Raw genomic sequence first — 14,104 nt, forward strand, 5'->3', positions numbered from 1 at the left:
GAGGGGGGTGGAGGACCCGGACAACCTGGCGCTCAGAGGCTGAATGAGAGGCACAGTGTAGCTGTGGAACATGATAAACAAGAAGAGAAATCTTCATTTTCTGGAATATGTATCTAAGATAAAATGACAAAGAGCCAATAATGGAAGGAAAAGGAGCAGGAATGGTTTTGATATTTGAAAAAAAAGTATTGTCTAAGAGATGCACACACCAGAGCACAGAACTCCAGGGGAGGACACTGAGGTGGAAGAAGAAGGAGGTGACAGCAAGTTGCCAAAATAATGGCCACCCACGTGGGTTTGACAAGACTGATTTTTTTTCCCCCCATTGGAATAAGATGGGAACCTCAGCACTGCAAAAGAGGCAGCTTGACCAAAAGCTTCTAAATTTCCCACCAACTGAAGGTGAGACGGTTCAATGCTCTACAATTCTGGGCACAGGACTCCTGCTGCTGGCATGGTGACTGGGGGCCAGGGGACACAAAGAATAAGGTGCCCTCACCTCTTTCATCACCTCCCCTGGGGCAGGTGCTGTCAACCCTTGACAGTTTTCTTACCTCATTCTGGACAGTGAGTAGGACATTTCTCGGTGTGTTTTTTAGTAGAACAAAGAAAGGGAGTCAGCATCATTACTCGACAAGCAGAGTTTATAGAAGAACCAGGCAGTCATTATGGAGTATCGTTCCTTGTGGCACTACCCAGCTTTCCTCTCATAGAGGGGGCTTGGATCTTGGTTTAACCTACTTAAGAATGACAGACAATAGGCACCGTCTGTTCATTCCAGCTGCTTCTCATAAGAAAGGAAACTCTGTCACATGGTGATGTCAGAAGGCTTCAGAATCATAAAAAGATTTCCCAGAGGGTCTCCTAAAATAGGAAAACAACCAGAAGTCATTTTGGTTGAGGTAATTGGGTACAGAACTCTCCTCCTGCAACAGGAGATAAGTCAGACTTTCCCAATATAAGTGACAAAACTTTCTCAGAATCTAGCTACAGCGGTGATACCAAGAATCCTGAAGCTCAACTCTTCACATGTAGAACATCAAACAGATCTCTGCCTTGTCCTGATCACAATTTCCTCTCTCAGAAGGCAGAGAAAGCAATTACGGAAACTACTGTTCTTGACACAATTCTGGCCGTCGAAGACCCAGGAGGCAATGCGTAAGTGGCAGGATCTCCTGAGTGGCCACTCTATCTCAGGATCTGTAATAGCTTGGGAAGGGGATGCTGCGCACAAGTGACATGGCCATTACTCAGCCAGTGTCTATGAGCAGTAGTAATCAGGCATGCTCTTTGCCTTCTGAAAGCTTACAGTCTACACAGAAGAGCAATAACATCCTAGGGCAGTGGTTGGCAAACTCATTAGTCAACAGAGCCAAATATCAACAGCACAACGATTGAAATTTCTTTTGAGAGCCAAATTTTTTAAACTTAAACTTCTTCTAACGCCAGTTCTTCAAAATAGACTCACCAAGGCCGTGGTATTTTGTGTAAGAGCCACACTCAAGGGGCCAAAGAGCCACATGTGGCCCGCGAGCCGCAGTTTGCCGACCACGGTCCTAGGGCATTTTATCAGTGACAATGAGAGGCAGAAAGGGTGAGTGTTAGAGAAGCTCAAGGAAGGAAGAATATCTGTGGGGTGGGATGAGGTGCTACAGAACTCTTGACTTGAGCCCTGGCTGCCAGGCTGGTGTGGCTCAGTTGCTTGGGCATTGTCCCATGCAACGAAAGGTTGCCAGTTTGATTCCTGGTCAGGGCACGTGCCTGGATTGCAGGCTTGATCCCTAGTAAGGGAGGTATGCAGGAGGCAACCTGCAGAAGGTCTCCTAGCTTCTAGGACAATGGCAGGGCCAGGACTGGCACTCAGACAATCTGGCTGGGCCCTGCGATCTCAGCACCTTTGCTCTCCCCATGCAGCCAGAGTTCATGACTAAAGGCTTTGGACTTTGTCCTTTATGTAATACAAGTAGTTGATGATTGTTAAGCAAGGGAACAGTATGTGCAAGGAGCAACAGTACATGGGAATGAAGATCCTGGGTCAGGCCAGGCAGGAGATGGATTTTGCAGGGTTGTCTGTTCTTGCATTGGGCCTAGCTGGGAAAGAGACAAAAAGGAAACTGGAAGAATAAACAAGGTTGTCCTGGCTGGTGTTGCACAGTGATTAGAGAGAGTGTCAGCCCACGAACCGAGGGGTCTCAGGTTTGATTCCCGGTCAAGGGCATGTGCCTGGATTGCAGGGCATGGGAGGCAACCAACTGATGTGTCTCTCTCACATCTCTCTTTCTCTTTCTCTCTCTCCCCCTCCCTTCCACTCTCTCTAAAAATCAATGGAAAAAATATCCTTGGATGAGGATTGATAACAACAATAAAAAAAAAAAGTTATGTTTAAAAAAAAAAAAAAAAGAATAGCTAAGGTTGTTTGCCCAGAAGGACAAGAATCTGTCCATCAGATAGGGAAGGTGAGGATAGAATGCCTGGAGAACAGGTTGGTCAGCAGCTCAGTCAGAAAATGCAGGACAAGGAACGGAGAGAAAATGACCCAAGGAACCAAATCGTCCTGTGCATGGTTGACACTTTCAGGTCGTGCTTGGCGCTTGCTGCCTGGATGGGGGCAGCTCTTTGGAAGAACCACATGGGAGCTCATAGCTTCAAAGGCTCCAGGAGGCCAGAAGTCAGCAAAGAACCAAGGACACAGTGACTGGGGAGCAAATGATGGGAGGCAGGACTTTCGCAATGTGGGTGCGAAATTGAAAGGAAAAAGTAAGACAGCTGATAGAGGGGATAGGAAAGTCAGTTCTCTTTCAATTAAGTCTTTTTTTTTCCTGGACAAGGAAGCTCTGCTTATCTTTGTAGGCAGAAGAGGCAAGGAGCCAGCAGGTGTAAGTGAAGCTACAACAGACTAGGAATAAAGGTTGGTGCAGAGTCTGGTCCTGGGTAAGCACCTGGACTTTAGAAAAAAATGAGCTGAAAACATAAGTGATGAGAAAAATGGGTGGAAGTCCACGGCATGATAGTCCAGCAGAGTAACCCTTTGTGCATGAAACTATGAAAAGTAAAATTTCAGCTGAACAATCACAAACAATCCCAGAGAAGAAAAAGAGGGGAGTCATCTAAAGAAGGCCACACGGGGCCCCTTATGGCATCCCCCTGGGCCGCAGCACTAAGAGGCAGAAACAAGCATGGGGAGCAGGGACCCCAACCTGGGGTGCCCACACTCTGTGGCAGGGACCTACATGTATCTGTCAGCTGGGCTAGGGACTCCAAAAGTGGTAGGCAATTTTTTTAAAGAGCCTTTGAGCTATGTTTGGGAGAAAAACAACCAGGAAAAGATGAATCCACGGCTCAAGGAAGACAACTTTATGCTCACAGATGGTGAGAGAAGACAGAACTCCTATTTTGCTTACCTTTCCTCAGGAAAACGATCTTGGGAGTGAGGAAGGGAAAGTAAACATCATAAAGAAGTAAGTGAAGCATCAGAGGGTGAAAAGAAAATAAGAGAACAGTTGGCTTCCTTAAATGAGTTCAACTACTCAGGCTGAGCACTGAAGGTGGAACTGTGGGGAGTGCTCAGAGATGCCGGGGGCCTGGAGAGGATCGGATGTTGTCCAGATCGGTGGGAGGAGGAGGAAGGCGGCCCCCAAAAGCCCCAAGCTGGTACCCCAAGTAGAATTAATTATTTAACTGGTGGCGTGTGAGTACTTAGAAGAGAATATGTTAACTAGTAGAAATCACTGGGGTTCATCTATTGTGCTAGGTAACCCCATATCCTTATTTTGAGAGAGGCTACTAGATTGCTTGCTATGCATTTACTTATGTCTTGTCTCATATCAAGAAGGATTGAAGGTCCGTTAAAGGGACACCAAAAATCTACTGAGACACCACAAAAGTTATAAAAATATGAAAGAGAAAACAGGAAAAACAATAAGAGAGACATTTTAAAAAGGCCGTAAGTAAGCGTAATGTGAGAATGTGCAGCACAGAGTTCTATGTCCACCCACCAAAGTGAATTCTGTTCATTCGCTAAACACAGACACTGATTCGGCTCTACGCGTTCTAGCAGGTGGCAATGAAAGAGAAAACCTGGTGGATTATTCACTTCACACCACTGAGGACATTTTAAAAAGAAGTAGGAAGAAGACAGAAAGGTAAGGGGGAATGAATGGAGGAGGGAGGACAGGCAGAAAGGTGGAAAGAAATAAAGCAGCACAATATATAACATTTTAGCATTTATTCACACTCATGGGGAGAGAAGGGGCAGGGGACAGGTTGTGTTGGAGAGAGAACTGTGCAGGGGACGAAAAATTACCTTAATAACTTAGGCCAGGGGAATTATTTTTTTTAATGTTTTTATTGATTTAAGAGAGAAAGGGAAAGGGAGAGAGAAACATCAATGATAAGAGAGAATCATAAATCGGCTGCCTCCTACACGCCCCCTACTGGGGATCGAGCCTGCAACCCAGGCATGTGCCCTAATGGGAAATTGATTTGTGACCTCCTGGTTCACAGGTTGATGCTGAACCACTAAGCCAAGCCAGGCAGACCAGGAGAATTATGACTTGTCTTTAGAGAGCCACAATGAGAGTGAGCAAGAGAAGTGCTTAGAGGTCAGTTGTTACAGATTATAGAAACCACAACTTCCATGCACTTGCATTTCTTCATTCAAGACATAAGAGTTTTGTTTTAGAAACTCAAAGTAACAAGAGTTTTGGAGTTTGGCAGTCTTGGGTTAAATCTAGTTTCCTCCACTTACAGCTTTGTTTGCTTGGCTAAATTTATTAAACAATTTGAGTTTTTCTTTGTTCAGCTATAAAACTAGAATAATTTTACCTACCTCAAAGAATTATTGTGAAAATTAAATGAGAAAAAAACACAACTATTCCTGAGACTAGACCCAAAACAAATTTCTCCTGAGATCCCTCATAAAGGGGACAGGGTGCAATCGGAATCAGCAATAATTTCAAGGACTTACTTGCAATGAGATGCAACATACCTCCCAGAATCTCTCTACCTCTGTGTTATAACATTATTTGTAATTCAAATTAGAGTAAATTTTTAAGTAGAATATTTAATATGTCACAGTGATATAGAAATACCAAGAATCATAAAAGTTCAAAAGGCTGCTAAGTGAAATAAAATGGTTCCAGGGTTCTATGAAATTATTGCTGGTCTACAGACACTCTGGGAGGTGGTGGTGGGGACAAGGTCCCAGCAGGCACAGGCGGGGTCACTGGCGCCAGTCCTGGTGCCTCCTGGCCTTGCTGCTTCTTGTCCTCCAGCCCACAGATGCAGGCGGACCCGGAAGCAATGGCCTGGGGCAGGTCAGTGCCTTTGCTCCACTTATCCTCTGCATTTGGACACCAGGACCATCTTGGACAAGAAGACTGGGTTCTCCCACCTGGATATAAAGGTGGCCCTCCCACACGGCCACTCCCCACCCACTGTTGGCATGTAGCAGCAGGCCATGCGGGTCCACTGGTTGCATTGGGGTCTATAGGCCTGAATGCCCAACACGTCTAAGTACCTTATGGCCTCCTGCTGTCATCACTGCCACCAATGGAGTGGATGGGATCCTCCAGGCTGCACATTCCATGACAGCCCCACCTGTGATCACGGACTGGTGCTCCTCCCACACGTCAGGTTTTGTGGAAGGGGCCCACCTGGTATTCGTGGTCCCCGGAGACATACACGAAGTCTTTGCAGATGGTGCCCGCATGGTCATATGTGAACCTTGGCAAGCCTGCCATGTAGGACCAGGAGTTGATCTTGGGACTGTAAGTCTCTACAGAAGAGAGATCTGGATTCTCATTCCAGCCACCGGTGGCCACCAGCATGTCTTCAATGGAGGCAAGGTAGAAATCCACACACACTGGTTCTTGGAGGCCACCTTGATCTACTGCTTACATCGGGGCCATACCTATAAACAAGATTGGACATTGCATCTCCTCCATTGTCCCTTGAGAAGCTGCCACCATGAGGATGAAGAATTCCCTGAGCACAGCAACACAGTGGTAGCTCCACAGGGCTGGCAGGGGGTCTCCTTGACCCAGTGCTAGCTCTTGGTGCCCAGGTACCAGGTGGTGTCATTGTGCTTCCCAAACGGGTAGGAGACCTCGTCACTCATGAACACCAGGTGCTCCTCCTTGATGCAGAGTGCCGAGCACTTGGTCTGCATGGCCGGCTGGGCCACCAGGCTGTTGTGGCAGCACACAGCCTCTTCCATGAAGCCCTCACAACTGGCCTCCTTGGGCAGCACAGCAAGCACACGACCAGCTTGACACGAGGCAGCAGGTCGTTCTTGGGGATGAATGGGAAGTGGAGGTCCTCCGGCACCATGCAGGCGTGGGCCTAGCACCCAGTTCTTGCATCAGCCATAGCAGAGCAACCTACAGTAAGTTGTGCTTGCATTCCGATGCACCCTGCTGCTGCTCAGGTACATGCACAGCTTCTGCATGGAGATATTCTGCAGGAAGTCGGGTGTGAAGGCCAGAGTGCCCAAGTGGCTCCGGATGAAGCTGAGGATGGAGGCATCCAGCCACCTGAAGTTGTAGATGGAGGCCAGCTCCTGCAGGTACAGGTAGTTGTCCTCACTCACCTCCTGATCCAGGTACTTGCAGTAGAAATCCACCACAGTCCAGATCCGCAGCAGGTGGGCTGTCTCCAGGGTCTCCAGGATTTAGACAATGTTGCCACCATCCAGCACAGCTCCCCGCCATATAAGAAGGCCACCACGGCCTTGAGGCCAATGTAGGAGGCACTGATCAGCTCCACCTCCTTCTAGAAGGCCTCGCACATGCCCAAGGTGAACATGGTATTGAAATGGTCAAGTAGTCGCTGCATGCAGCCAGCAAGTTGCAGTGAGCTGGCACACACTGTTCGGCCACCAGGACAATGTCACAGAAGAGGCCGGTGGATTCCACTCATTCAGCCCCTGAAGCACTGTGGTCGAGGACTCAGCCCAGTGATACACCTTTGAAGATTCGCTGATCTTGTAGGCTGGAGACACTCCTGTCTGCCACCATCATAAAAGAGGTCACAGCCCATTATTGGTAGGGTTTCCGGGATGCTGCTGTCCCTCGCTGGACCCGGCACACCCTGGCACACAATGGTCCCTAGGGCAGGCTCCAGCCGGCCATGAGGAGGCAGAGGAGGCGAATCAGGATGCAACCCTGGATGTGGGGACACTCACCTAGGCTGCACGGGGGCCCATGCACGAGCCGTGCCTGCCCTCCCCTCTACCAGTGCTGGAGCTCCAAGGCCCAGTCTGGTGGGCAGCCAAGGCTCCATCAGGAAGTGTGAGAGAGTAAATTTTGTTAAAAGTCCTGGTACTTTAATGGTATTCTTGGCCCCTAAATATTGGCTTGATTATTTTAAGCAACATTAAGTACAGATTAATTTTAGGAGGAGCTGAATACTAATAAACTCTGGAGAGCATTCCACAACCTTCTTCTGAATGGCAGCTCAGGGTCACACATCCTCTGTGGGGGTCCATCCAGGGCACAGGTTTGGGAAGATTCAGGGTCTACTAATTCATGGTGACCAGAGACAGCATGAGGTTGTGCAGGCCCATGTGGACAACCAATGATCCCAGCTGGGAAGGGATTGGAAAGCAGTGTCCCTATCTCCAAACAATCCTGTACCAAGACCACCCTGACCACATCAATGATTATCTTCAGATTGCTCTTCTAAGGTGCCATTTCATCTCTTAAGGAAAGAGGTCTCACGTATGCTTGTCCAGTCTGGCAGACCCAGCCTTTTATCTCACAGCCAGTCCCCCCAAAATAGGAGCCTCATAATCCTGACCTCTGTGGTGATCCATGCTCCTCAAATGTTCTTTGACGCTGTTCTCTAAACTATTCCTAACATGCTCGGCTCCCAATTGAATTCCCTGTGTCATCATGTAACCACATTATTACAGTTTCCAATCACCCCTGACAACTTTGAAATAATCTGACCATTGCAGGCCCTCATGGTCAATGGTCTACCTGACTCACCCTTCATACTGGGTTAGAACAGACAGTGGTATTTGGTGGTCATTCCTTTATCTAACAAACCTCGCCGACCCTCTGACCCTCTATGTTGCCCTACCCTGTTCCATCCTAAGGTACTTTGGAATAAGACCATGGCATTCTTTGACAAATACCACTTTCACTTTCAATTCTTAGTAAAGATACAATGGAATCAGAAAGGGTCTAGAAAAGGGCTGCTAATATCATAAAAAGACAGAAAAGTCTCCTTCACAAGGATAAATTAAAGAAATTAGGAGTCTGCAAGACAAATAAATATGCTAAGAGGAGACAATGTCAAAGTTTTCAAAGTCTCAGAGAGGATAAAAATGCACTCATAAATCAAATTCCAGAATGCCAGACTGCAACAGCATCCCTTGAAACTTACTGCAGACAAACATAGGGCAGTTAGAAAGAAATCCTATATAATAAAGAGCTACTATGCTAATGGTCGTGATGCCCTCATGCCATAACAACTGATTAGCAGGAGGCTGCGTGCGTGGCAGGCACGGATGGGCAGGGCTGCGTGCGTGGTGAGCCACGCGTGGGTGGGCGGGGACATGACCCTGCGTCCCCCACCGGTGGGGCTTGATGGGGGTGGGGCTGGCCGGGTCTGGGTCTCGCCCAATGGCAGTCAGCCATCTTCCGAGGGGTCCTGGATTGCGAGAGTGTGCAAGGCTGGACTGAGGGATCCACCCCGTGCACAAATTTTGTGCACCGGGCCTCTAATTACTAATAACAACAATAAAACTGGTGACATCAAGAGGCAGTAGAGGAAGGGTTTAGAGTCACAGAAAAATCTCTTGTTAGAGCATTAAGAGGAAATGAACATCTCCAGCCTCTGGAGACAAGCTGAGCTCCCATATCAGATGTCACATTGACAACCAATAGCTGAGCTTTAGGCGTGGTGTTGTTCATCTCTTCTGAGGATTAAATGGGACCATCCCTATATAAGTATTTTTCACACTGCCTGGCACACCAAACTTTAATAAATAGCAGAAACCATATGGCAAGAATTCTTACACAATTGAGCAGAATTAAGTTGGATACAGCTCAATACTATAGTCCCCTCTTATCCACAGTTTTGCTTTCTGTGGTTTCAGTTATCCATAGTCAACAAAGGTCTGAAAATACGAAATGGAAAATTCCAGAAATAAACAAGTCATAAATTTTAAATTGAGCACCGTTCTGCATAACATGATGAAATCTCTCAAGTCCTGCTCCCTCCCATCCAACACGTGAGTCATCCCTTAGTCCAGCGTCTCCGCCTATACACACTCCCTACTAGTTAGTCACTTAGTAGCCCTCTCAGTTATCAGATCAACTCTTACAGTATCCCAGCACTGTGTTAAAGTCACCCTTATTTTACTTAATAGTGGCCCCAAAGCGTAAGAGTAGTGATGCTGGCGATTGGAACTTGCCAAGGAGATGCCATAAAGTGCTTCCTTTAAGTGAAAAGGTTAAAGTTCTCCACTTAATAAGAGGTTGCTAAGATCTAAGTGAGAAAAAAAAATCTATCCAAGAAGCTTTAAAGATGAAAAAAGAAATTTGTGCTAGTTTTGCTATCATACTTCAAACTGCAAAAATTACAGGCACATTAAGTACTTAGTTAACATGGAAAAGGCATTAAATTTGTGGGTGGAAGGCAAACAGAAGACATGTTCCAATTGAGGCAACATGCTGTGCCAGAAATCATTGAGTCTATAGGAAGACTTCATCAAGGGATCCCCAGAAAGGAATGACACCAAGCCATCTACTGCAAGTAAGGGACGGTTACACCAATTCAGGAAGAGATTTGGACTGAAAAATCTAAAAAATCACTGGAGATGCTTTGTCTACCAACAAAGAAGCTGCTGCCACATTCCCGGCAGAACTGAAGTTGATTAGGGCTCAGTGCTATCCATGGTTTCAGACATCCACTGGGGGTCTTAGGATGTGTCCCCTGAGGATAAGGAGGGGCTTCTGTATGGCAGTTCTTCTGCTGAGTCCTTATTCTATCTTCAACAGGTCAACAACTTTCCATAATCATATTCTGCTCGCCGTCCCTCTTTCCTGCCTCTCAGTTTGATTATTTCCTTTCCTCCTTTCTATTCTCATTATTGGGCATTTCAGATAAGCTCTTCCACACTTAGAAAGAGGATCTAACACTAGAAATTTTCCAATACCAAGATCATTCTGATCAGAGAAAAATCTTTCTGTAAAGAAGAAGTAGCCCTAACCAGTTTGGCTCAGTGGATAGAGCATCGGCCTGCGGACTGAAGGGTCCCAGGTTCGATTCCGGTCAAGGGCATGTACCTTGGTTGCGGGCACATCCCCAGTAGGGATTGTGCAGGAGGCAGCTGATCGATGTCTCTCTCTCATCAATGTTTCTAACTCTCTATTCCTCTCCCTTCCTCTCTGTAAAAATCAATAAAATATATATATATGTTTTAAAGAAGAAGTATACATTAACCAACCACCATGCAATCTTCCACCCCAGTGACACTGACTAAGAAAGCTGTGTGCTGAGAAGTAGAACGTCAAAGAACGGATATTGTGGCCACCTCAGGAAGGACACGAGAGATTTCAACAAATGCTTCAAACATTTGTCTTCACAATAAGTCCAAAGGGAAACATAAAAGGGTCCCATGCAAAATTAAGAGCAGCTCAGGGTCCACCCTGGGGAAATGGTCCCTCTGGTTGCAGAAGATGGGATGGGAATCTTTAAGGAGAGGGAGACCATAGGTGGGCCTCCCACATCTCTCTGGTGCATGTCATAGGGCCAGACAGGCAGCTGCCAGGATGCACATATCTCTGCTCTGAAATTCACCTTCTGCTTCCCCAATTAAAGAGTCTGGTATGATTTTCTCCATTCCCATTGGTCACTCTTACCTTGGGCTACGGCACCGGATCCCTGGAGGCAGGGACAAAGCAATTTCAGGTGGATGAACTTGGTTAAATTTCAGAGCCAAAGAGCATTTTAGAGTATTGTGAGCCAACATCCACCTTTTGCTGATACGCTGAGGCCCAGTGCTTTAGGGAAAGAGCTGAATCTGAGCTCAGCTCTTCTCACGTCATTGGGTCTTCCTATGCCCAGGGATCATGACATCCACTCGGCCAGCTTTATGACCATTTAGTCTCCAAGTTCCTCAATGCCAGACTGGGGACAGGAGTCCCTCCCTCGTCAGTTGTAGGAAGCACAAAATGAGATGGTTTAAATGAGATAATTCATGAACTCTACTTAGCACGGTGTCTGGCACCGTCTAATCATTTAATGAGCTATACCTACTATTAGAGTTCTCCATTAATACTTCCTTTCCTCTTGCGCATTCCCAGTGCAGCTGGGAAGGGGGAACGAATGAGAACATTTTTAGATTACCTGCTCTCGACCATTCCTGCATTTTCAAGTGTTCATTTATTTAATGGGCTGTGCCTTGATTACAGTGCTCGATGGGTTTGAATTTACATTCACAAGTACGTTTGAATTTCACTAACATTCCTCTCTGGGGAGTCATGCTATGTCAATACCTCGTATCCAAAAAGGCTTAAACTGGTGTCGTAAACGACCATTTGGACTCTGTAACAGAATTGTAAATAGAGTGATAATTAACGAAACTCCCAATTATTCAGAGTTGTCTTCCACACTCAGGAACATGGAATGAAAATAATGACCAAAGGGGGTGAAAAACGAAAGCCCCATCGACTACAGGCAGGTGGCTTAACTCTATGATTTATTCTTCACAGTTGAATATTATCTTTGATTCTTCCCTTTCCCACCCGAGTCTGTTTCTCTCCCCGCCCCCTTTCCTCCTCCCCCAAATGATCCTTTAACACTGCTCTTCTTAAGGCCAGGGTTGTGGGCATCTTACAAAACCCAAGGGCACTTTTCAGGCCTGACAACCATTTCTTTCTTTAGGTTCTCCCTTCCCTTGTCATCGGGAGTCCTGCTATTTCTCAGGCCTCTCCATCTCAGTCTAGAGTAGTTTTTGCTCTGTTGTATCTTCTAAACATCTCTGCTTTCTATCAGTTCTTCATCCCTGGTGCTCTGGCCTATTCAAACCTTTATCACTGCTTACCTGGACCACTGCCATAACTGCCAAATAAGTTTCCAGGTCTCCAGGGTCAAACTCCCCTGCCCCCCAACCTCCAGTGGCTCTACTCCCCTGGCAAAATGCTCATTCAAAAGAGCAGATCCGATCACATCACTCTCCTTCATGTCTTTTCACCTGCAGAGCACTATCCAGGCAACTCCATGGAGCACACAAGCTGGTGATGGATTGGCCTGGCAGCCATCCCTGCCACGTCTCTTACATCTCTCCACGCATTCCACTTGCCTCTCGGCAATGCCATGCCCTTCCCCCTTTGTACAGATGCTGTTCCCTCTGCCTGAAGTGCCCTGTCCAACTCGAGGGCTGGCAAACTCGGTCTCCGGGTAAAAGGTTCAGGCGGAGTTCTGTCTCCCTCCGTGGCACACAGCACCGGGAAGGCACTTTCCCAGGGCTCACTCGCGCTCTGCCTCCAGGGCCCCTGCCTTCCGGAACTGTGGTCCCAGCCCCCCACAGGCAGGCGGTGCCTGCCCGCCGCTTGCTGCTCAACCTGATGGATGACTAGAGAAGCGAGGTAAGTATTCCTTTAAAATGATATTTTTAAACACCGGAGAAGGAAAATCGGCAGCATCTCTGTGTTTGCTCACGTGAGCGGCGTTCGGGAAGAAAAAGAGCCGGTGGGTCTAAGCGATAGCACCAGAACAAGCTTATCCCCGAGGCGCTATTCAAATTCCACGCAGTGACTTCCTTTTTAATTCGTTTTTTATTCCAGGTGCAGCCCTACAGCTATTTTAAAACTGAGACTTAAAATAAAGTAATACTAAGAGCTGGAGTTATCACAGGCTCCCGCACAACATAGCTCTTAAACCCCCCACCCGCCAAACCCTCCACGCTTCTTCAGGAACCACAACATCCTTCCCCCAGGAGGGTGGAGGAGGAACAAGACAGGGGCTCCCTTGTCAAAGGATTGTGCTTCCCTTTGCAAAAGCAGTCTTTCCTCGGTTCACCGTTTGTTTTGTTTTGAAAATATTAATAGTCGGCAGGGCAGAGCAGATGCTGGGCAGGGAAACAAAATACCCAGGGACGGAGGCTTCCTCCCTGTGGTGGGCAGCCCCTCCCGGCAGCCCCTGGGCACACATGCTAATACCAGGCCCCCGCCCAGCCCATGAAACTGGCATCTCTGCTGGGGGCAGGGGGCGGATAATTTAAGCGCATGTATTCTGGAAAGCTTCCATGCTAAGGCCAGCTGCCCCAGGAAATGGGGTTTTGTGAGTGGTGCCCGGAGACCCAGCCCTGCCTGGGCCCTGCCTGTGTCAGCAACAGCCAGGCCTATTTCTCTAACTCATGTCTCTAAATCACTGGCCAACGCCAGCAGGGAGTCCACAATATTTACGCAGACCCGCCAGGGGCCTTCCCCAAGCATGGGACCATGGCCATTTCGTGCTTGCTCATCCTGGGCTCCTTCCCTCGTTCTGGAAATAGCACTGGTCCTCCAATTTAGGAGCTCCTTTCTCCTCACTTCCCGTGCAAAAGTACAGCATACATCTGAAAGGAGGGCCGTGCCACCATCTCCTTCACCAGAGTTACAGGTTGGAGGAAGCGCATCTGACGCAGACCAGGCCACTCCGAGCCCTGCCCTGAGGAGGAGTGTGGGAAGATGGGTGGGCAAAGCCCCAGGTGTGCCACCCTTCCCTTCCTCATCCCACCACCCCACCCCTGGCCATGGGAAGGGAGCTGACACTAAGTTCACCCAACTTGGGTTTCTGTCACTCTGTTGGACAAGCAAAGAGCCCTGCGCGTGACACAAGGTCACTGGAGTTCATTTGAGGGTTTTGACCTCCATGGTCCCAGAACTGAATCAGCTGAGAACTTGCAAATCCATGGAGGTTTGCAACGGGAAGCCTCCGCCAGCTGCAGAGACGACCATCTAAGAAGTGCAGTGCTCTCTGCTCACAGCCGATTCCCCAGAGGCACCCCAGTTCTTTCCAGTAAGTTGGGTCACTGCGGTCAGACTCCGGATGCACCGGTGGGGTTGCCTAGCAGCACACCGCACACCTTTCCTGCCAGTCCACACCGGCC

At 47.9% G+C, this 14,104-nt stretch overlaps 1 protein-coding gene and 1 pseudogene across 4 annotated transcripts in view; both read right to left on the minus strand.

Moving 5' to 3' along the window:
- TMEM178B (transmembrane protein 178B) overlaps window positions 1–14,104 on the minus strand; it is a gene marked incomplete at its 3' end in the record, with an annotated part of 362,039 nt that overhangs the window by 157,706 nt on the left and 190,229 nt on the right. The gene's annotated exons all lie outside the window — the stretch shown is intronic.
- LOC307108616 (kelch-like protein 36) lies at window positions 5,154–12,070 on the minus strand (annotated as a pseudogene). The gene is made up of 2 exons: window positions 12,056–12,070; window positions 5,154–7,006 (listed from the first exon to the last, which is right to left on the minus strand). The product of its transcript is annotated as a kelch-like protein 36 (transcript).

Source organism: Cnephaeus nilssonii (assembly GCF_951640355.1).
Source record: "Cnephaeus nilssonii genome assembly, chromosome: 12".
NCBI lineage: Eukaryota > Metazoa > Chordata > Mammalia > Chiroptera > Vespertilionidae > Cnephaeus > Cnephaeus nilssonii.